This window comes from Aegilops tauschii, chromosome 6 (assembly GCF_002575655.3).
Source record: "Aegilops tauschii subsp. strangulata cultivar AL8/78 chromosome 6, Aet v6.0, whole genome shotgun sequence".
NCBI lineage: Eukaryota > Viridiplantae > Streptophyta > Magnoliopsida > Poales > Poaceae > Aegilops > Aegilops tauschii.
In genome coordinates, this window is record NC_053040.3 from 2,859,966 (window position 1) to 2,884,696 (window position 24,731).

At 44.5% G+C, this 24,731-nt stretch overlaps 1 pseudogene; it reads left to right on the plus strand.

Moving 5' to 3' along the window:
• LOC141025427 (uncharacterized) overlaps nt 1-24,022 on the plus strand; it is an 87,517-nt pseudogene extending 63,495 nt beyond the window's left edge.
• Nucleotides 24,023-24,731: the final 709 nt, after the last annotated feature.

Here is a 24,731-nt window from a genome sequence, read left to right on the forward strand (position 1 = left end):
TGTATATATACTGCACTTAGCAGTTTCCGCCACTTCCCATTCTCCTCTCTCGACGCCGAAGCCCTGCCCCGACGCCGACGCCGACGCCGAAGCCCTGCCCCGACGCCGACGCCGACGTCCTGCGCGCCGACGCCCCCGTCCCCAGTGAGCGCCGCCGCCGCCCGTGCCCTGCCCTTAGCGCTCCGCCGCCGCCGCAGCGTGCCCCTACCCTTGCCCGCCGCAGCCCCTGCCCTTGCCCGCCACCCGCCGCCCGCCGCCCGACGCCCTGCGCGCCGCCGCCCCCGTCCCCAGTGAGCGCCGCCGCCGCCCGTGCCCTGCCGCCCGCCCGCTGCCCCTGCCCGCCGCCCGCCGCCCGCTGCCCTGCCAAAAGAAACCAAAAAGAAAGAAGAAATAAAGAAGATTGAAAAAGGAAGAAGAAAAAAGGAAGAAGAAAGAAAAAGGAAGAAGAAAAAAAAGAAAACATTATAAGAAACCTCTAGTATTATTGAAACTTAAATCATATAAATTTGATGCAACTAAAATTATCGAAGTATTTTCTGTTCAAAATCATTAAAAGCAAAAAGAATTTTCATAAAGAACTTTTTTTATAGAAACTTTAATAGCAAAAAGAATTATCATAAAAGTAAAATAAATAAGTAATTAGAAACAAAATAAAATAAAATAAATAAGTTTTTTGTTGTAAATAGAAACAAAACAAAATAAATAAAGCAAAAAATAAAACAAAAAACTAAATACAGCAAAAAGAATTTTCATAAAGAACTTTTTTTGACAGAAACTTTAATAGCAAAAAGAATTATCATAAAGTAAAATAAATAAGTAATTAGAAACAAAATAAAATAAAATAAATAAGTTTTTTGTTGTAAGTAGAAACAAAACAAAATAAATAAAGCAAAAAAGAAAACAAAAAAACTAAATACAACAAAAAATATTGTTGGGGCGCTGTCCGCTGGGCCCTCCAACCCTCGGGTTTGCAAATACAGGCCAGAAGGGCTAGAGGGCTCAATGGGCAGCGCGCCAAAGTTAGGCCCAGAAGCCTGCTATAGAGAGGAGTTGGAGACAGCAGCCGCAGCGGGGCTTATAAACCACTCCGAGCCCTTCTCAACTAGCGAGGTGGGACTAAACTTTTGGCCGCGACGCGGGCAGCAAGAGGCCTTTGGTCCCGGTTGGTGGCACCAACCGGGACTAAAGGGGTGCATTGGTACCAGTTCGTGGCACCAACCGGGACCAATGCCCCCCCTTTAGTCCCGGTTGGTGCCACCAACCGGGACCAAAGGCCGCCGCTTCCCGCCCTTTGCGCTGCTGAAAAGAGGGCGCCACCAACCGGGACTAATGCCTACCTTTAGTCCCGGTTGGTGCCACGAACCGGGACTAAAGGCTTTGCTATATAAGTTCACACTTAGGAAATTTTTAGAGTTACCTAGCAGTTGCCACCCCGACGACGCCGACGCCGCCCGCCGCCCCCGTCCCCAGTGAGCGCCGCCGCCGCCCGTGCCCTGCCCTTAGCGCTCCGTCGCCGCCGCAGCGTGCCCCTACCCTTGCCCGCCGCAGCCCCTGCCCTTGCCCGCCACCCGCCGCCCGCCGCCCGACGCCCTGCGCGCCGCCGCCCCCGTCCCCAGTGAGCGCCGCCGCCGCCCGTGCCCTGCCGCCCGCCCGCTGCCCCTGCCCGCCGCCCGCCGCCCGCTGCCCTGCCAAAAGAAACCAAAAAGAAAGAAGAAAGAAAGAAGATTGAAAAAGGAAGAAGAAAAAAGGAAGAAGAAAGAAAAAGGAAGAAGAAAAAAAAGAAAAGAAAACAAAACCAAAAGAAAGAAGAAAAAAGGGAAGAAGAAAAAAAAGGAAGAAGAAAAAAGGAAGAAGAAAAAAAGGAAGAAGAAAAAAAGGAAGAAGAAAAAAAGAAAGAAGATAGAAAGAAGAAAAAAGTGAAAACAAAACAAAACCAAAAGAAAGAAGAAAAAAAAAGGAAGAAGAAAAAAAAGGAAGAAGAAAAAAGGAAGAAGAAAAAAAGGAAGAAGAGAAAAAAAGGAAGAAGAAAAAAGGAAAGAAGAAAGAAAGAAGAAAGAAAAAGGAAGAAGAAAAAAAGAAAAAGAAAAAGGAAGAAGAAAAAAAATGAAAACCAAAAGAAAGAAGAAAGAAAAAGGAAGAAGAAAAAAAGAAGAAGAAAGGAAGAAGAAAGGAAGAAGAAAGAAAAAGGAAGAAGAAGAAAGAAAGAAGAAAGAAACCAAATGAAAAAAGAAGAAAAGAAAGAAGAAAAAAAGAAGAAAGAAAAAGGAAGAAGAAAAAAGGAAGAAGAAAGAAAAAGGAAGAAGAAAAAAAAAAGAAAAAAAAACAAAAGAAACCAAATGAAAACCAAAAAGAAAGAAGAAAGAAAACCAAATGAAAACCAAAAGAAAGAAGAGAAAAAAAAGGAAGAAGAAGAAGAAGAAAAGGAAGAAGAAAAAAAGAAGAAGAAAGGAAGAAGAAAGGAAGAAGTAGAAAGAAAGAAGAAAGAAAAAGGAAGAAGAAGAAAGAAAGAAGAAAGAGGAAGAAGAAAGGAAGAAGAAGAAAAAAAGAAGAAAAAAGGAAGAAGAAAGAAACCAAATGAAAACCAAAAAGAAAAACAAAGAAAACAAAACAAAATACTTGGCAGTGCTCAATAATCTTATTTTTTAATTCCTCCTCCTCTATGTCCCCTTAATCTTATTTTTTAATTCCTTTATACTTAAAGAATTTTTACTACATGCAGGAGTGACATATGACGGACGATAGAGCCGAGCCGCTTAGGGATCCGGAGGCTGAACGTTATTTAATGGGCATCATCAACAACGAGATTCCTTATGTGCCGGGCTCAGAATATGAGCAAGAAGAGGATGTAGTCTCTTCTTTTCTGAACCTTGACTGTGGAACAGAGATTTTCGATGATCAAGAAGGTGAAGGAACGGACATTGTCGACGGAGGTCAACCATCAACAAACGACGATCTCGAATTGCAAGTAGCAACCACCTCCGGCGAGGTATATATATACATTGAGCATCTCGTGATACAAACTTACTGAAATGTGAATACATATGTATTAACGCGCGCGACTCTCTTTCTTTTTTTAGCCCTCCGGATCGAGTACGACAAAGCGTGGCAAATCCAAGGCGATGAAAACAGGAGAAACATATGCCATTGAGTTTGTCAGTGAAACCGGCAAGCCCCTACAGCACACCTCAAAGTTTATCAACCAATGCGGAGTCGTTGTTAGAGACAACGTCCCGATCACCGTCCAGGAATGGAAGGAGCCAAAGAAGGCACGTCTTGGTTTCAGTTTTGTCGACAAGAGAACGAAAAAGGATTGCTGGAGAAAGCTTATGGAACATTTCATTCTACCTCCGAAATACAACAAAGTCGATGAATTCGGTAACGAGGTTCCGGGTGGACGTCAGAGGAGGAGGCTAGTTAAAGAGTTCGCTCTTCAGAAGATGGGCGAAGCATTCCGGAACTTCAAGAAAAATTTAACCCGTGACTATGTCAACAAGGGCAAGACTCCGGATTTCAATGGACAACATGAGAAACTGAAAGATGATTGGCCAGAATTTGTGAGGCAAAAGCAATCGGAGCATTTCAAGGAAATATCGAAAAAAATAAGGATAATGCGAGTAAGAAAAAGTTCCATCATATTATGGGGCCAGGAGGATACCGCCTTTCGGAGCCTAGGTGGCAGAAGATGGAGGAGGACCTGAGGGTGCGAGGAATCCCTCTAGGTACAGAGGGATGGGACCCAAGGGCCAAAAGCTGGTGGTACGGGCATGGGGGATCGCTAGACCCGGAGACAGGGGTGTGCGTTCACCGGCAGAGACAGTTTGCTCCCACCCAAGCCCTTATTGATGCAATGACCCAAGCTCAAGAGGGCTTGATCAAGTTCAACAGAGAGAAAGACGCACTGACAACAGCCCTCGGGAATGATGAACACGGAGGACGTGTACGAGGCAAAGGCAAAGTTCCGTGGAAAGTAGGGTTTTCCCAGGACAATGACCCGTACTGTTACAGAAGCCGTAAGAGAAAGACGGACCGGGATGCAGATCTTATGACGAAGTTTGCATCGGAACTCCATGAGTTGAAGCAGACCGTGCATGAAATAGTAAAAGAAAAATCGGCTGCAGGGCCGCATGAAGATCATGAAGCGGATCGCGGAAGCCAGCAGCGGAGAAGCAGCGTGGCTTCCACGGATGCCCCGCCTGGTGCTAGTGCACCGATGATCGAGATTCGTGCACCGGAGCCTCACTACCCCGTGGATGATGTAAAGGAGATGAAAGAATGTGATCTGCATTATCCCGTGGGGAACGTTTCCACGAAGGTAGCTAGCGGCAGTGCTTTACCCTGTACACCTGGAGCACTCCACCACAACAACCCCATTGCATATGGCTCTGCTCGTGTCATGGTGGAAGACATAGTCCAAGGGTTTGAGGACCTGGAGATTGACAAACCTACACCCGAAGGGGAGAGAAGACTTGGAGATGTCAAGCGCCAGATCATTCTATGGAAAAAGAAGTACATAGTGTTTCCAGGCGAGGCGCCAAGGCTAGCAAGTCCACCCCCCTCCGATGGTGGTGGTGGTGGCGGTGGTGGCGGTGGTGGTGGTGGTGGTGGTTCACCTACACCTCCTTCACGCCATTCGACGCCGTCCCCCGATCCACAACCTCCGGCGGGTACGGCGCCCCCCAATCCTCCTCCGGCGGGTACGACGCCCCCAATCCACCTCCGGCGAAGAAGCAGAAGCAGGCGGACAACAAGGAAACCCGCTCCTGGACTATTAACCCGGACCCTTATGTACCTAAGACCACAAGGGTACCGGAGCCATCACTGAAGCCTCTCCTCCCAAGGCCTGGGGAACTTAGTGAAGCTGAAACCAAATTGGCCGCGTCTGCTGATTTTGAGAAATGGAAGGCGGATATGAAGGCGATAAAAGAGCCTGAGCCTAAGCAAGTATTCACTGAGAAGCAAAAGAAGTGGGCTAAGGATTTTTTGACGACACCGTCCCAAGCCGAGCTGAATATGCCTGACGACTATGGACATGAACTTCGTAGGCAAGCAAAAATATTGAAGGAGGAGAAAGAAAAAAGTAAAAAAAGCGGGAAACAAGTTGACCAGCTCGGGATGCAGAAGAAACAATCGATCCCCCCGCTCATAGTGAAAGCCGGTCCGGAAGAGGACCCCGAGATCATAGCAGCTGCGGCAGCACTTGGATTGACTGTAGCGAGTGCCATGAAACAAGTGTCCGAGATGGGTTTGACTCTTCATGCCTTCTTAGGCCTTGAGGATGCGCCAGTATGTGAGATAGCATTACAATATGTGCGGAATGGGCCTCTCATCGAGCCTGCGCGGGAAAAGAGTCTACCACCACAAATGCGAAATCTGCTACGTTGGTACAAGCAATTCATAACATGGGCCGACAAAGAATATGTTTATGCGGATGTTACAGATGAGCATCACACCAAACGGTACTCTGTACAAGTTCATATGAGTGAATTGTTCCAGCTGTTCAATCTGCGCGACCTCGACAAATCTATGCTGAGTTGCTACGTTCTGTAAGTGATTTATTTCTACCTCATCTCGTTCTTCATTGCCTGCACTATATATATATATATATATATATTGTCCTAACTATATTGTTGCGTACGCTATTATGCAGATTGAAGATTTGGGAATGCAAAATAAGAAACATCCATGATGTTGGGTTCATTGACCCACATATCGTTAATGGACATGTGTTACAACATCACCCCGAAGACGTGGAGAAAGACTTGTACAAGTTTCTTAGAAAGCATCAACTCAAAAGTCATATTCTATTTCCTTACCATTTTGGGTGAGTGTTTCTCTCTTGTGCCCATTCTCTTTTGTTTACTCCATGCATGGTATGTCTAATCGATGAGTTATGCATGACTGTGCATGTAACGTGTCCGCAGGTTCCACTGGATTCTGCTAAATATTGAACTTCACACCTCCAGAGTTCTAATCATGGACTCTATGGATTCGGATCCAAAGCGTTGGGCCGACATGAGAAAAATGCTGCAAAAGTAATTATTTTCAATCATTTGAGCTCTATATCGATCGGTCTCTTTCGTTCATTTCCTAATATCAAGTAACTAATAACTCCCTTGTTCATTTAATTTTCTTTGCCCTGTAGGGTTTGGAGACGGTTCTCAGAAGAAATTGTCGGTGAATTCAAACATGAGCTAGATTTCAGAAGGTTAGTTAATGTGGATAAGCAGCCACCGGGGACCAATCTATGTGGATACTATGTTTGTGAGAACATCCGGAGACACACCTCTGAGCGGAAGGCATCGGATAGCGTGCGGAATGCGACGGATAACTTCCGGAGGAGGCTTAGTCCAGAAGCTCGCTTCCGACCAATTCAAGAAGAATTAGCAGGATTTTTCATGAGGGAAGTCATCAATCCTAAAGGAGAACACTATACCGAGGACGAAGAAATTTATATGCATACCCGAGATTGAAACTTGTTCGAAGTTGTATATGGTCATCCATCCTAATTGTGTATGGAAACTTGTTCGAAGTTGTATATGGTCACCCGAGATTGAATATATATTATATATTCTTCTTGAATTCTTCTTGTTTGAAATTTCATATGCATGTATATAGTAGCATAGAATATGTGTACTGAAACTTCATCAAAATTAAAATAAAACACAAAATAAAATATAAAAGAAATAAAACACTCCAAACTAAAAAGAAACCAGGTTTAGGGGGGCTAAAACCCTAAACCTGCGGAGGAGGCCTTTAGTCCCGGTTGGCCACGAGAACCGGGACTAAAGGTCCTCCGCCCCGACGGACCACTGGCGCCCACGTGGACGGGCCTTTAGTCCCGGTCAGCCACAAGAACCGGGACTAAAGCCTTTAGTCGCGGTCCGTAAGAGGCGCGACTAAAGGGGGGGGGGTCTTTAGTCGCGCATATTTAGTCCCGGTTGCACAACCGGGACTAAAGGCTGTTGCGAACCGGGACTAAAGGGCTTTTTTCTACCAGTGAAAATAAAATAAACTTTAATAAAATTTATGAAACTAAAATTAACAAAGTATTTTCTGTTCAAAACATTATAAGAAACCTCTAGTATTATTGAAACTTAAATCATATAAATTTGATGCAACTAAAATTATCGAAGTATTTTCTGTTCAAAATCATTAAAAGCAAAAAGAATTTTCATAAAGAACTTTTTTTATAGAAACTTTAATAGCAAAAAGAATTATCATAAAAGTAAAATAAATAAGTAATTAGAAACAAAATAAAATAAAATAAATAAGTTTTTTGTTGTAAATAGAAACAAAACAAAATAAATAAAGCAAAAAATAAAACAAAAAACTAAATACAGCAAAAAGAATTTTCATAAAGAACTTTTTTTGACAGAAACTTTAATAGCAAAAAGAATTATCATAAAGTAAAATAAATAAGTAATTAGAAACAAAATAAAATAAAATAAATAAGTTTTTTGTTGTAAGTAGAAACAAAACAAAATAAATAAAGCAAAAAAGAAAACAAAAAAACTAAATACAACAAAAAATATTGTTGGGGCGCTGTCCGCTGGGCCCTCCAACCCTCGGGTTTGCAAATACAGGCCAGAAGGGCTAGAGGGCTCAATGGGCAGCGCGCCAAAGTTAGGCCCAGAAGCCTGCTATAGAGAGGAGTTGGAGACAGCAGCCGCAGCGGGGCTTATAAACCACTCCGAGCCCTTCTCAACTAGCGAGGTGGGACTAAACTTTTGGCCGCGACGCGGGCAGCAAGAGGCCTTTGGTCCCGGTTGGTGGCACCAACCGGGACTAAAGGGGTGCATTGGTACCAGTTCGTGGCACCAACCGGGACCAATGCCCCCCCTTTAGTCCCGGTTGGTGCCACCAACCGGGACCAAAGGCCGCCGCTTCCCGCCCTTTGCGCTGCTGAAAAGAGGGCGCCACCAACCGGGACTAATGCCTACCTTTAGTCCCGGTTGGTGCCACGAACCGGGACTAAAGGCTTTGCTATATAAGTTCACACTTAGGAAATTTTTAGAGTTACCTAGCAGTTGCCACCCCGACGACGCCGACGCCGCCCGCCGCCCCCGTCCCCAGTGAGCGCCGCCGCCGCCCGTGCCCTGCCCTTAGCGCTCCGTCGCCGCCGCAGCGTGCCCCTACCCTTGCCCGCCGCAGCCCCTGCCCTTGCCCGCCACCCGCCGCCCGCCGCCCGACGCCCTGCGCGCCGCCGCCCCCGTCCCCAGTGAGCGCCGCCGCCGCCCGTGCCCTGCCGCCCGCCCGCTACCCCTGCCCGCCGCCCGCCGCCCGCTGCCCTGCCAAAAGAAACCAAAAAGAAAGAAGAAATAAAGAAGATTGAAAAAGGAAGAAGAAAAAAGGAAGAAGAAAGAAAAAGGAAGAAGAAAAAAAAGAAAACAAAACAAAACCAAAAGAAAGAAGAAAAAGGGAAGAAGAAAAAAAAGGAAGAAGAAAAAAGGAAGAAGAAAAAAAGGAAGAAGAAAAAAAGAAAGAAGATAGAAAGAAGAAAAAAGTGAAAACAAAACAAAACCAAAAGAAAGAAGAAAAAAAAAGGAAGAAGAAAAAAAAGGAAGAAGAAAAAAGGAAGAAGAAAAAAAGGAAGAAGAGAAAAAAAGGAAGAAGAAAAAAGGAAAGAAGAAAGAAAGAAGAAAGAAAAAGGAAGAAGAAAAAAAGAAAAAGAAAAAGGAAGAAGAAAAAAAATGAAAACCAAAAGAAAGAAGAAAGAAAAAGGAAGAAGAAAAAAAGAAGAAGAAAGGAAGAAGAAAGGAAGAAGAAAGAAAAAGGAAGAAGAAGAAAGAAAGAAGAAAGAAACCAAATGAAAAAAGAAGAAAAGAAAGAAGAAAAAAAGAAGAAAGAAAAAGGAAGAAGAAAAAAGGAAGAAGAAAGAAAAAGGAAGAAGAAAAAAAAAAGAAAAAAAACAAAAGAAACCAAATGAAAACCAAAAAGAAAGAAGAAAGAAAACCAAATGAAAACCAAAAGAAAGAAGAGAAAAAAAAGGAAGAAGAAGAAGAAGAAAAGGAAGAAGAAAAAAAGAAGAAGAAAGGAAGAAGAAAGGAAGAAGAAGAAAGAAAGAAGAAAGAAAAAGGAAGAAGAAGAAAGAAAGAAGAAAGAGGAAGAAGAAAGGAAGAAGAAGAAAAAAAGAAGAAAAAAGGAAGAAGAAAGAAACCAAATGAAAACCAAAAAGAAAAACAAAGAAAACAAAACAAAATACTTGGCAGTGCTCAATAATCTTATTTTTTAATTCCTCCTCCTCTATGTCCCCTTAATCTTATTTTTTAATTCCTTTATACTTAAAGAATTTTTACTACATGCAGGAGTGACATATGACGGACGATAGAGCCGAGCCGCTTAGGGATCCGGAGGCTGAACGTTATTTAATGGGCATCATCAACAACGAGATTCCTTATGTGCCGGGCTCAGAATATGAGCAAGAAGAGGATGTAGTCTCTTCTTTTCTGAACCTTGACTGTGGAACAGAGATTTTCGATGATCAAGAAGGTGAAGGAACGGACATTGTCGACGGAGGTCAACCATCAACAAACGACGATCTCGAATTGCAAGTAGCAACCACCTCCGGCGAGGTATATATATACATTGAGCCTCTCGTGATACAAACTTACTGAAATGTGAATACATATGTATTAACGCGCGCGACTCTCTTTCTTTTTTTAGCCCTCCGGATCGAGTACGACAAAGCGTGGCAAATCCAAGGCGATGAAAACAGGAGAAACATATGCCATTGAGTTTGTCAGTGAAACCGGCAAGCCCCTACAGCACACCTCAAAGTTTATCAACCAATGCGGAGTCGTTGTTAGAGACAACGTCCCGATCACCGTCCAGGAATGGAAGGAGCCAAAGAAGGCACGTCTTGGTTTCAGTTTTGTCGACAAGAGAACGAAAAAGGATTGCTGGAGAAAGCTTATGGAACATTTCATTCTACCTCCGGAATACAACAAAGTCGATGAATTCGGTAACGAGGTTCCGGGTGGACGTCAGAGGAGGAGGCTAGTTAAAGAGTTCGCTCTTCAGAAGATGGGCGAAGCATTCCGGAACTTCAAGAAAAATTTAACCCGTGACTATGTCAACAAGGGCAAGACTCCGGATTTCAATGGACAACATGAGAAACTGAAAGATGATTGGCCAGAATTTGTGAGGCAAAAGCAATCGGAGCATTTCAAGGAAATATCGAAAAAAATAAGGATAATGCGAGTAAGAAAAAGTTCCACCATATTATGGGGCCAGGAGGATACCGCCTTTCGGAGCCTAGGTGGCAGAAGATGGAGGAGGACCTGAGGGTGCGAGGAATCCCTCTAGGTACAGAGGGATGGGACCCAAGGGCCAAAAGCTGGTGGTACGGGCATGGGGGATCGCTAGACCCGGAGACAGGGGTGTGCGTTCACCGGCAGAGACAGTTTGCTCCCACCCAAGCCCTTATTGATGCAATGACCCAAGCTCAAGAGGGCTTGATCAAGTTCAACAGAGAGAAAGACGCACTGACAACAGCCCTCGGGAATGATGAACACGGAGGACGTGTACGAGGCAAAGGCAAAGTTCCGTGGAAAGTAGGGTTTTCCCAGGACAATGACCCGTACTGTTACAGAAGCCGTAAGAGAAAGACGGACCGGGATGAAGATCTTATGACGAAGTTTGCATCGGAACTCCATGAGTTGAAGCAGACCGTGCATGAACTAGTAAAAGAAAAATCGGCTGCAGGGCCGCATGAAGATCATGAAGCGGATCGCGGAAGCCAGCAGCGGAGAAGCAGCGTGGCTTCCACGGATGCCCCGCCTGGTGCTAGTGCACCGATGATCGAGATTCGTGCACCGGAGCCTCACTACCCCGTGGATGATGTAAAGGAGATGAAAGAATGTGATCTGCATTATCCCGTGGGGAACGTTTCCACGAAGGTAGCTAGCGGCAGTGCTTTACCCTGTACACCTGGAGCACTCCACCACAACAACCCCATTGCATATGGCTATGCTCGTGTCATGGTGGAAGACATAGTCCAAGGGTTTGAGGACCTGGAGATTGACAAACCTACACCCGAAGGGGAGAGAAGACTTGGAGATGTCAAGCGCCAGATCATTCTATGGAAAAAGAAGTACATAGTGTTTCCAGGCGAGGCGCCAAGGCTAGCAAGTCCACCCCCCTCCGATGGTGGTGGTGGTGGCGGTGGTGGCGGTGGTGGCGGTGGTGGTGGTGGTGGTGGTTCACCTACACCTCCTTCACGCCATTCGACGCCGTCCCCCGATCCACAACCTCCGGCGGGTACGGCGCCCCCCAATCCTCCTCCGGCGGGTACGACGCCCCCAATCCACCTCCGGCGAAGAAGCAGAAGCAGGCGGACAACAAGGAAACCCGCTCCTGGACTATTAACCCGGACCCTTATGTACCTAAGACCGCAAGGGTACCGGAGCCATCACTGAAGCCTCTCCTCCCAAGGCCTGGGGAACTTAGTGAAGCTGAAACCAAATTGGCCGCGTCTGCTGATTTTGAGAAATGGAAGGCGGATATGAAGGCGATAAAAGAGCCTGAGCCTAAGCAAGTATTCACTGAGAAGCAAAAGAAGTGGGCTAAGGATTTTTTGACGACACCGTCCCAAGCCGAGCTGAATATGCCTGACGACTATGGACATGAACTTCGTAGGCAAGCAAAAATATTGAAGGAGGAGAAAGAAAAAAGTAAAAAAAGCGGGAAACAAGTTGACCAGCTCGGGATGCAGAAGAAACAATCGATCCCCCCGCTCATAGTGAAAGCCGGTCCGGAAGAGGACCCCGAGATCATAGCAGCTGCGGCAGCACTTGGATTGACTGTAGCGAGTGCCATGAAACAAGTGTCCGAGATGGGTTTGACTCTTCATGCCTTCTTAGGCCTTGAGGATGCGCCAGTATGTGAGATAGCATTACAATATGTGCGGAATGGGCCTCTCGTCGAGCCTGCGCGGGAAAAGAGTCTACCACCACAAATGCGAAATCTGCTACGTTGGTACAAGCAATTCATAACATGGGCCGACAAAGAATATGTTTATGCGGATGTTACAGATGAGCATCACACCAAACGGTACTCTGTACAAGTTCATATGAGTGAATTGTTCCAGCTGTTCAATCTGCGCGACCTCGACAAATCTATGCTGAGTTGCTACGTTCTGTAAGTGATTTATTTCTACCTCATCTCGTTCTTCATTGCCTGCACTGTATATATATATTGTCCTAACTATATTGTTGCGTACGCTATTATGCAGATTGAAGATTTGGGAATGCAAAATAAGAAACATCCATGATGTTGGGTTCATTGACCCACATATCGTTAATGGACATGTGTTACAACATCACCCCGAAGACGTGGAGAAAGACTTGTACAAGTTTCTTAGAAAGCATCAACTCAAAAGTCATATTCTATTTCCTTACCATTTTGGGTGAGTGTTTCTCTCTTGTGCCCATTCTCTTTTGTTTACTCCATGCATGGTATGTCTAATCGATGAGTTATGCATGACTGTGCATGTAACGTGTCCGCAGGTTCCACTGGATTCTGCTAAATATTGAACTTCACACCTCCAGAGTTCTAATCATGGACTCTATGGATTCGGATCCAAAGCGTTGGGCCGACATGAGAAAAATGCTGCAAAAGTAATTATTTTCAATCATTTGAGCTCTATATCGATCGGTCTCTTTCGTTCATTTCCTAATATCAAGTAACTAATAACTCCCTTGTTCATTTAATTTTCTTTGCCCTGTAGGGTTTGGAGACGGTTCTCAGAAGAAATTGTCGGTGAATTCAAACATGAGCTAGATTTCAGAAGGTTAGTTAATGTGGATAAGCAGCTACCGGGGACCAATCTATGTGGATACTATGTTTGTGAGAACATCCGGAGACACACCTCTGAGCGGAAGGCATCGGATAGCGTGCGGAACGCGACGGATAACTTCCGGAGGAGGCTTAGTCCAGAAGCTCGCTTCCGACCAATTCAAGAAGAATTAGCAGGATTTTTCATGAGGGAAGTCATCAATCCTAAAGGAGAACACTATACCGAGGACGAAGAAATTTATATGCATACCCGAGATTGAAACTTGTTCGAAGTTGTATATGGTCATCCATCCTAATTGTGTATGGAATCTTGTTCGAAGTTGTATATGGTCACCCAAGATTGAATATATATTATATATTCCTCTTGAATTCTTCTTGTTTGAAATTTCATATGCATGTATATAGTAGCATAGAATATGTGTACTGAAACTTCATCAAAATTAAAATAAAACACAAAATAAAATATAAAAGAAATAAAACACTCCAAACTAAAAAGAAACCAGGTTTAGGGGGGCTAAAACCCTAAACCTGCGGAGGAGGCCTTTAGTCCCGGTTGGCCACGAGAACCGGGACTAAAGGTCCTCCGCCCCGACGGACCACTGGCGCCCACGTGGACGGGCCTTTAGTCCCGGTCAGCCACAAGAACCGGGACTAAAGCCTTTAGTCGCGGTCCGTAAGAGGCGCGACTAAAGGGGGGGGGTCTTTAGTCGCGCATATTTAGTCCCGGTTGCACAACCGGGACTAAAGGCTGTTGCGAACCGGGACTAAAGGGCTTTTTTCTACCAGTGAAAATAAAATAAACTTTAATAAAATTTATGAAACTAAAATTAACAAAGTATTTTCTGTTCAAAACATTATATGAAACCTCTAGTATTATTGAAACTTAAATCATATAAATTTGATGCAACTAAAATTATCGAAGTATTTTCTGTTCAAAATCATTAAAAGCAAAAAGAATTTTCATAAAGAACTTTTTTTGATAGAAACTTTAATAGCAAAAAGAATTATCATAAAAGTAAAATAAATAAGTAATTAGAAACAAAATAAAATAAAATAAATAAGTTTTTTGTTGTAAATAGAAACAAAACAAAATAAATAAAGCAAAAAATAAAACAAAAAACTAAATACAGCAAAAAGAATTTTCATAAAGAACTTTTTTTGACAGAAACTTTAATAGCAAAAAGAATTATCATAAAGTAAAATAAATAAGTAATTAGAAACAAAATAAAATAAAATAAATAAGTTTTTTGTTGTAAGTAGAAACAAAACAAAATAAATAAAGCAAAAAAGAAAACAAAAAAACTAAATACAACAAAAAATATTGTTGGGGCGCTGTCCGCTGGGCCCTCCAACCCTCGGGTTTGCAAATACAGGCCAGAAGGGCTAGAGGGCTCAATGGGCAGCGCGCCAAAGTTAGGCCCAGAAGCCTGCTATAGAGAGGAGTTGGAGACAGCAGCCGCAGCGGGGCTTATAAACCACTCCGAGCCCTTCTCAACTAGCGAGGTGGGACTAAACTTTTGGCCGCGACGCGGGCAGCAAGAGGCCTTTGGTCCCGGTTGGTGGCACCAACCGGGACTAAAGGGGTGCATTGGTACCAGTTCGTGGCACCAACCGGGACCAATGCCCCCCCTTTAGTCCCGGTTGGTGCCACCAACCGGGACCAAAGGCCGCCGCTTCCCGCCCTTTGCGCTGCTGAAAAGAGGGCGCCACCAACCGGGACTAATGCCTACCTTTAGTCCCGGTTGGTGCCACGAACCGGGACTAAAGGCTTTGCTATATAAGTTCACACTTAGGAAATTTTCAGAGTTACCTAGCAGTTGCCACCCCGACGACGCCGACGCCGCCCGCCGCCCCCGCCGTCGCCGTCGCCGTCGCCCGTGCCCGTCGTCGCCGTCGCCGTTGCCCGCGCCCTCGCCATCAGCCGCGCCCCTGCCCCGACGCGCGCCGCCCCGGCCCGTCCCTGTCGTCGCCGTCTCCCTGCCCCGCCCTTCGCCGCCGACGCCTCTGCCCCTGCCCCGACCACGCCGACGCCTCTGCCCCTGCCCCGACGCGCCGCCATCGCCTTGGTCAGGGCCGGCACTGCCCCCTAATTCCTCCCTGTTTTTTCTGCACATTTATATGCTTATATGTATATGTATGAGTATATGTATGTGTGTATATCTGTTTATATGTCCTTTTTTAGATCTTTTTTTGCATTTTCTCTGTGTATATGTATGTATATATGTTCTCTGTGTATATATATATGTTCATGTATATATGCAAAAGATAGATTTTTAGAAAAGTTAGGATTTTTTTCTGTTCATAGATTTTTTTGGTGATATTAATTATTGTAGAATATGCAAATGTTTGTATATTCATATGAACAATGCATTAGGCAAAACCTTTAATTTTTTATCGAAATTTTCTATTTGAACATTTTTTTATGAATGAGAGGAAAAAGGAAAATAAGAAGAGGGAGAAAGGAGAAGAAGAGGAGAGGAAGAAGAGGAGAAATAAATAAGAAGAGGAAAAAGAAGAAAAAGAAGAGGAAAAGAAGAAAGGAATAGAAGAGAAGAAGAAGAAAGGAATAGAAGAGAAGAAGAAGAAAGGAATAGAAGAGAAGACAAAAAATAGAAAAAATTCTATTTTTTCTTCTTCTCTCCTCTATTCCTTTCTTCTTCTCCTCTTTTTTTTCTTCGATCTTCTCCTCTATTCCTTTTCTTCTTCTCCTCTTTTTGTTTCTTCTTCGTTTTCTTATGTTTTATCGGGTCTGTCGTCGTCGATATACCCCTCTCCCGATAACTTCAACACGAGGGGGGGGGGGTCGATATACCCCCTCCCCGATAATATTATTTTCCCATGTACGTTCATTGTCGTTGTCGATATAACCCCCTCCCGATAACTTCAACACGTGGGGGGGGGTCGATATACCCCCTCCCCGATAACATTATTTTCCCATGTATGTATGTCGTCGTTGTCGATATATATAACTCCCTCCCAGATAACTTCGACATGATGGACAGTCGATATTTATACCCCCTCTCGACCGTGATAACTTATACCACGGGAGCACCCCCCGGCCCTCTCGCTCGACCAAAACTCTCGATCACACCCAAACCGTAGAAAAAAACGATGTCGGTCTCCTACCCCCTCCCGCCGCGCCCCTACCCTTGAAGCGTTGCTGAGGCCACCCCAAACCCGGAATAAGCTAGGTCTACGTTTGCACTAACCACCTGCTGTCATGTTTGTGTAATGATTGCCATGTTATAATATTTGCAGAAACAATGGAGCACGGACGAGACGAGCAAGCAGAAGAGGTGTTGGGGGACATAATCTTAGCCGGAGGTGATATCTTGTCGTATCTTAACGACAATGATGGTCTGGAAGAACAGGGTGAAGAAGCAGGCTATGGTGATCGAAGAGTGGAGGAGGAAAGACATGATTATGATGGCTCCGGTGACCCAATGCTGGTGCAAGAAGGAGCCCGTGGTGACGGCTCCGGTGACCGAACAGAGTCCGGCCAGGTAAATATATTAGTTAAGCCTGTGCTGACTAGCTAATTGATGCATTCATTGTTTTGGTATGTACACATATTAATTAACACTCGTCTTTCTTCTTTTTTCTAGCCCTCCGAATCGAGCACAACTGCGGTAAAGAGACGAGGCCCGAAGAGAAAGTTGCGCTCGGATGAAAGGTTTGAGATCACAGCAATCGCGCGCGACGGCCAACCGATTGAACCCATCCAGACAAAGGATGCATTTGCTGCTCAGTGCGGGGTTCTAGTTAGGGACAAGATCCCGATCAGCATCCACCAATAGTATAAGCCTAAGAAGGAAGACCCTGAGGTGTCTTATGTCAATGATATGCAGAAAGATGATCTTTGGACTGAGCTGAAGGCAAATTTCACCCTACCGCCAGAGGAGGATCCGGAGAAGCCAGTTAAAGAGCAATTAATCAAGTCTCATGCTCTTAAGAAGATGGCAGACCTATTCAGGAGGTGGAAGAATGAGCTGAAAACGTTTGTCGACAAAGAAGAGACACCAGAATTCATCGGCCGGTATGAGAAGATCAGAGATCACTGGCCCGCATTTGTGGCCCACAAGACATCGGAAAAGAGTAAGAAGATGTCAGCGACAAACAAGAAGAATGCTGCGAAGAAGAAGCTTCACCATCGCACGGGGTCAGGTGGCTACCTCAAAGCCCGGCCTTAGTGGGCCAAGGCTGAGAATGATCTGCTTGAAAAAGGGATCGAACCACAGACAATGAACTGGACAGACCGTTGCCGGACTTGGTTCTTCGGGGCTGGCGGAACCTTGGACCCTGTATTAGGGAGGTGCGTTTGGACGAACGAGCTTTTGAGAATACCAGTCAAGAAGATTCAGCAATATATCGATGCAGCGCAGGAAGGGACGTTCGTTCCAGACAGAGAGAACGACGAGCTCACAATGGCCCTCGGGAATCCTGAGCACCCTGGACGGACACGAGGCACGCCAGGCTCCGTTCCGTGGAAGGCTGGTTTTCCGGACGCAGGCGGTTACAAAAGCCAGGAGAGGAGGAAAAAAATGGAGCAGACCCAAATTCAGAAGCTACATGAAAGGGTTCAAGCGCTAGAGGAACGAGACAGCAATCGACATGCCGAAACTACCCCCGAAGCTACCCTGCCATCTCAGCGGAGAAGCAGCGTGGCTTCCACCGAGCTGCTTCAGCTGGAGCATGTCTTGACGGCTCCTGCTAGCTACCCCGTGGATGCTATCACGGAGTCTCAACATTGCCATCTTATGGTGCAATGGCAGAACTTCAAAGTCAAGGTGGCTGTTGGCTCTGTTTTACCTCCTGAACCCGGCGCAACCTACCATTGCTGGCCGATTCCAGAAGGATATGCTAGGGTGATGGTGGATGAAATAACGGAGGGATTTGAGGACCTCCAGCTTGACCACCCTACCGGTGAAGGGGAGACTCGGCTGGGTTTAGCTCTGAAGACTCCGTGCCTATGGCGGAAGGAGCTCATCAACCTTCCGAACTGGACGACTCCGGCGAGTAAGGGCAGTCCGCCTCCTCCTCCGCCTCCTCCTCCGGCGAGTGATCAGGGCACTCTGCCTCCTTCTCCGGCGCGTGGCGGCACTCCGCCTCCTCCTCAGGCGAGTGATCAGGGCACTCAGCCTCCTTCTCCGGCGCGTGGCGGCACTCCGCCTCCTTCTCCGCCTGCGCCAGCGCGCCAGAGCAGCCAGCCTCCTCCTTCTCCACCTCGTCAGCAAGGGCGGAAGAGACCCGCCGCCGCTGCGGCTGCTCCGACGCATCGTAGTCCTTCTCCTCCGCCTCGCAAGCAAGGAAAGAAGACAGCCGCAGCCGCTCCATCTGCTCTGCCGGTGTCTAGCAGTACAGCTGCCAGAGGCGGGAGGCAATACAGATTCGGTCCTTCTCTGAAGACTCCAGAGAAGTTACCATACGAGAGGACCGAGGAGGAAACCAGGAAGATCGTGCGAGCCGAAGTGACAAACTTCTTTGAAGGGGTGAAAGCAAAGAAGCATCCACCTCCGGAGGAGAAGGTAGATCCGGTGAAAGCAAAGCGCACTCTGGCTGCCCTGACAAAACCACCAAAGTCTCCGCCGAGAGGCAACTATGAGCGCATTCTTGCAAAGACATATGCCGAAGCGGAGCCGTCGGGAAGTACTGTCAGTGATCAAAGGTTAAAAGAACGACGAGCTGGGAAAAAATTGCCCAGCTCGGCCAACAAGCGAACCAATCGTGCCCCCCGCTCAAGGTGTCAAAAGACATCGTCGCTAATGATCCGAGGATGGTGCCCGGTTATAGCAATCTTGGAGATTACCTGCCCGACGATGTACATTATGAAATCATGGAGGTGGACGAACACAAATACCATTACGGGAAGCCTCTCGTCAAAGATGAAAGATCTCTAACAACAGTGATGCGAAGATTACATGATTGGTACATGAAAACCTGCAGAGAGTCTGATGGGACGAGTACTTTGACGCTGAGAGTTAAACCGGAGCATGACCTCATTGGAATTGAACTGCTGAATGTTCCATTTGAGGATTTCTTCCAGATTTACAATCAAAAGGCCCTCGATAAAACAACGATCACTTGCTACTGTCTGTAAGTAGTACTACTTCTGTCATTAAGGCTCTCTATATAGGTCAGCTCTTTCATTGCATGTATTTATAATTATCCTCACTATATTATGCAGATTGAAAATCGCCGAATTGAAGAAAAGACAAATCGGTGATATTGGGTTCATTAACACAAATCTCATAGATGCATATACGGTTGAAAAACATCCCAAAGAAGCCGAGGCCAACTTGCTATAATCGTTGGTATTAAATCAAAACAAAGATATAATACTCTTTCCTTACAACTTCAAGTGAGTGTTACTGCCTTGTGCATATTCGGTTTCCCTTATTAGTCCAGGTTATGGTAATGTAATTGATGACTTATGCATGCATGCGCAGCTTCCACTATATTCTCCTAGAGATTAAGCTTGAGCAGGGAGTAGTAACCGTCTTAGACTCGAGACGAAAAGATCCCCAGGACTATGCGAACATGACTCAAATGCTCGAGAAGTAAGTTAAATCGATCATTATCCACCATATCAGCAACTTTGTTCATTTCCTGATATCAAGTAATTATTTTCTTTGCCTGGCAGGGTTTGGAGAAAATTCACCACAAAAGCTCCGGGACTGCCGAAGAAGCTGCAATTTAAACACCCGAAAGTAGGTACTATAGTAGCATGTTCCGCGCATCTCCTAGTGATTCAAGCGCTAGTTTCATCAATACCATTTAGCATGCTTGCTTATCAGTTTGATTGACCTCTATTTCTTGTAAAGTGGTTGTGGCAGGAACCCGGGAATAATTACTGTGGATACTACGTTTGCGAGTCCATCCGCTACACGACCTGTGAGCGGGGCTACTCTGAAGAACAATATGAAGTGCGTAAGCAATAATATTCACAATTTTATTTTATTACCATCATTTGTGTTGAGTTTCATTTATTCATATATATATGTATTGACCCCCTTCTTCAAATTAGATGTTTCGGAAGCGGGATGAACTCCTAGCACCAGATCGTATGCGAGGAATTCAAGAGGAATTGGCGGCATTCTTCCTTGACCACGTGATCGCTGAAAACAGAGAATACTATGTGGACCCTGTGTTCTTACAATTTAGTTACGGGATTGTATTGTAAGAGATAATTATTGTATATATGTAGCCGGTAGTGTCGGATAGATATACGAGAACTTGTTGTTCGACCAATCTCTCGGAGAAGGAGAGGTGGTCGATATCACTTCTCTCTGTATGCATATGTTCATGACGATCTTCTGTTTCCTTCATTTGATTACTAGCTAGCGTGTCTAGTCCTCTCCATACGTATATAGTACGTAGCGTTGACCCAGCACGGAGATAAGAGAGGACACTTCTCTCTATTAATTAGCTAGCTAACACAATATATGAAACACCTAAATTAACCCCCCAACCCCCCCCCCTTTCAAAAAAAAACAAAAACCCCAGCCCCTGAAATGCTGACGCGTGGATGCCTATTGGTCCCGGTTGGTGACACCAACCGGGACAAAAGGCCCTTCCTATTGGTCCCGGTTGGTGGCACCAACCGGGACCAAAGGCCCCCCTGCCTGGGTTGGCAGCAGCGGCCACGTGGATGACCTTTTGTCCCGGTTCGTGTAAGAACCAGGACTAAAGGGTTAGGGCTTTAGTAACGACCCTTTAGCCCCGGTTCGAAAACCGGGATAAAAGGCCCTTACAAACCGGGGTAAAAGCCCCTTTTCCTACTAGTGATATAACAGATATGGCCTCGGAACACTGAGACCGAATGATCGAGCGTGAATCATATAGTAGATATGATCAACATAAATGATGTTCACCATTGAAACTACTCCATCTCACGTGATGATCGGACATGGTTTAGTTGATATGGATCACGTGATCACTTAGAGGATTAGAGGGATGTCTATCTAAGTGGGAGTTCTTAAGTAATATGATTAAATTGAACTTTAAGTTATCATGAACTTAGTCCTGGTAGTATTAGCATATCTATGTTGTAGATCAATAGCTCGCGTTTAGTTCCCCTGTTTTAATTTTGATATGTTCCTAGAGAAAAACTGAGTTGAAAGATGTTAGTAGCAATGATGCGGATTGGATCCGTGATCTGAGGATTATCCTCATTACCGCACAGAAGAATTATGTCCTTGATGCACCGCTAGGTGACAGACCTATTGCAGGAGCAGATGCAGACGTTATGAACGTTTGGCTAGCTCAATATGATGACTACTTGATAGTTTAGTGCAACATGCTTAACGGCTTAGAATCGGGACTTCAAAGACGTTTTGAACATCATGGACCATATGAGATGTTCCAGGAGTTGAAGTTAATATTTCAAGCAAATACCCGAGATGAGAGATATGAAGTCTCCAACAAGTTCTATAGCTAAAAGATGGAGGAGAATAGCTCAAGCAGTGAGCATGTGCTCAGACTGTCTGGGTACTACAATCGCTTGAATCAAGTGGGAGTTAATCTTCCAGATAAAATAGTGATTGACAAAGTTCTCTAGTCACTATCACCAAGTTAATAGAACTTCGTGATGAACTATAATATGCAAGGGATGACGAAAGTAATTCCTGAGCTCTTCGCGATGCTGAGATCGGCGAAGGTAGAAATCAAGAAAAGAGCATCAAGTGTTGATGGTTAACAAGATCACTAGTTTCAAGAAAAGGGCAAAGGGAAAGAACGGGAACTTCAAGAAGAACGGCAAGCAAGTTGCTACTCAAGTGAAGAAGCCCAAGTTTGGACCTAAGCCTGATACTGAGTGCTTCTACTGCAAAAAGGACTGGTCACCGGAAGCGGAACTACCCCAAATAATTGGCAGATAAGAAGGATGGCAAAGTGAACAAAAGTACATTTGATATACATGTTATTGATGTGTACTTTACTAGTGTTTATAGCAACCCCTCGGTACTTGATACTGGTTCAGTTGCTAAAGAGTAGTAACTCGAAATGGGAGTTGCATAATGAACAGAAACTAGTTAAAGATGAAGTGACAATGTGTGTTGGAAGTGGTTCCAAGATTGATATGATCATCATCACACACTCCTTATACTTTAGGGATCAGTGTTGAACCTAATAAGTGTTATTTGGTGTTTGCGTTGAGCATGAATATGATTCGATCATGTTTATTGCAATACAGTTATTCATTTAAGTTAGAGAATAATGGTTGTTCTGTTTACATGAATAAAACCTTATATGGTTACACACCCAATGGAAATGGTTCGTTGGATCTCGATCGTAGTGATACACATATTCATAATATTGAAGCCAAAAGATGCAAAGTTAATAATGACAGTGCAACTTATTTGTGGCACTGCCGTTTAGGTCATATTGGTGTTAAGCGCATGAAGAAACTCCATGCTGATGGACTTTTGGAATCACTTGATTATGAATCACTTGATGTTTGCGAACCATGCCTCATGGGCAAGATGACTAAGACTCCATTCTCCGGAACAATGGAGCGAGCATCTAACTTATTGGAAATAATACATACTGATGTATGCTGTCCGATGAGTGTTAAGGCTCACGGCAAGTATCGTTATTTTCTGACCTTCACAGATGATTTGAGCAGATATGCGTATATCTACTTGATGAAACACAAGTCTGAAACATTTGAAAAGTTCAAAGAATTTCAGAGTGAAGTGGAGAATCATCGTAACAAGAAAATAAAAGTTTCTATGATATGATCGCAGAGGTAAAATATTTGAGTTACGAGTTTGGCCTTCAGTTAAAACAATGTGAAACAGTTTCACTACTCACGCCACCTGGAACACCACAGTGTAATGGTGTGTCCGAATGTCATAACCGTACTTTATTAGATATGGTGCGATCTATGATGTCTCTTACCGATCTACCACTATCGTTTTGGGGTTATGCATTAGAGACAGCTACATTCACGTTAAATAGGGCACCATCTAAATCCGTTGAGACGACACCGTATGAACTATGGTTTGGCAAGAAACCTAAGCTGTCGTTTCTTAAAGTTTGAGGTTGCAATGTGAAAAAGTTTCAACCTGATAAGCTCAAACCCAAATCAGAGAAATGTGTCTTCATAGAATACCCAAAGGAGACAGTTGGGTACACCTTCTATCACAGATCCGAAGGCAAGATATTCGTTGCTAAGAATGGATCCTTTCTAGAGAAGGAGTTTCTCTCGAAAGAAGTGAGTGGGAGGAAAGTAGAACTTGATGAGGTAACTGTACCTGCTCCCTTATTGGAAAGTAGTTCATGACAGAAATCTGTTCCTGTGACTCCTACACCAATTAGTGAGGAAGCTAATGATGATGATCATGTAACTTCAGATCAAGCTACTACCGAACCTCGTAGGTCAACCAGAGTGAGATCCGCACCAGAGTGGTACGGTAAACCTATTCTGGAGGTCATGTTACTTGACCATGACGAACCAACGAACTATGAGGAAGCGATGATGAGCCCAGATTCCGCAAAATGGTTTGAGGCCATGAAATCTGAGATGGGATCCATGTATGAGAACAAAGTATGGACTTTGATTGACTTTCCCAAATGATCGGCGAGCCATTGAGATTAAATGGATCTTCAAGAGGAAGACGGACGCTGATAGTAGTGTTACTATCTACAAAGCTAGAATTGTCGCAAAAGGTTTTCGACAAGTTCAAGGTGTTGACTACGATGAGAGTTTCTCACTCGTATCTATGCTCAAGTCTGTCCGAATCATGTTAGCAATTGCCGCATTTTATGAAATCTGGCAAATGGATAAACAAAAATGCATTCCTTAATGGAGTTATTAAAGAAGAGTTGTATATGATGCAACCAGAAGGTTTTGTCGATAGTAAAGGTGTTAACAAAATGTGCAAGCTCCAGCGATCCATCTATGGACTGGTGCAAGCATCTCGGAGTTGGAATATACGCTTTGATGAGTTGATCAAAGCATATAGTTTTATGCAGACTTGCGGTGAAGCCTGTATTTACAAGAAAGTGAGTGGGAGCACTACAACATTTCTGATAAGTATATGTGAATTGATCGGAAATAATGTAGAATTATTCTGCAAAGCATAAAGAAGTGTTTGAAAGGAGTTTTTCAAAGAAAGACCACGGTGAAGCTGCTTAAATATTGAGCATCAAGATCTATAAAGATAGATCAAGACGCTTGATAAGTTTTTTTTCAATGAGTGCATACCTTGATAAGATTTTGAAGTAGTTCAAAATGGAACAGTCAAAGAAAGAGTTCTTGCCTGTGTTACAAGGTGTGAAATTGAGTAAGACTCAAAGCCCGACCACGACAGAAGATAGAAAGAGAATGAAAGTCATTCCCTATGCCTCAGCCATAGGTTCTACAAAGTATGCCATGCTGTGTACCAGATCTATTGTATACCCTACCACCGAGTTTGGCAAGGGAGTACAATAGTGATCTAGGAGCAGATCACTGGACAGGGGTCAAAATTATCCTTAGTGGAATAAGGATATGTTTCTCGATTATGGAGGTGACAAAAGGTTCATCGTAAAGGGTTACGTCGATGCAAGTTTTTGACACTGATCCAGATGACTCTAAGTCTCAGTCTGGATACATATTGAAAGTGAGAGCTATTAGCTAGAGTAGCTCCGTGCAGAGCATTGTAGACATAGAATTTGCAAAATACTTACGGATCTGAATGTGACAGACCCGTTGACTAAAACTATCTCACAAGCAAAACATGATCACACCTTAGTACTCTTTGGGTGTTAATCACATAGCGATGTGAACTAGATTATTGACTCTAGTAAAACCTTTGGGTGTTGGTCACATGACGATGTGAACTATGGGTGTTAATCACATGGTGATGTGAATTATTGGTGTTAAATCACATGGCGATGTGAACTAGATTATTGACTCTAGTGCAAGTGGGAGACTGAAGGAAATATGCCCTAGA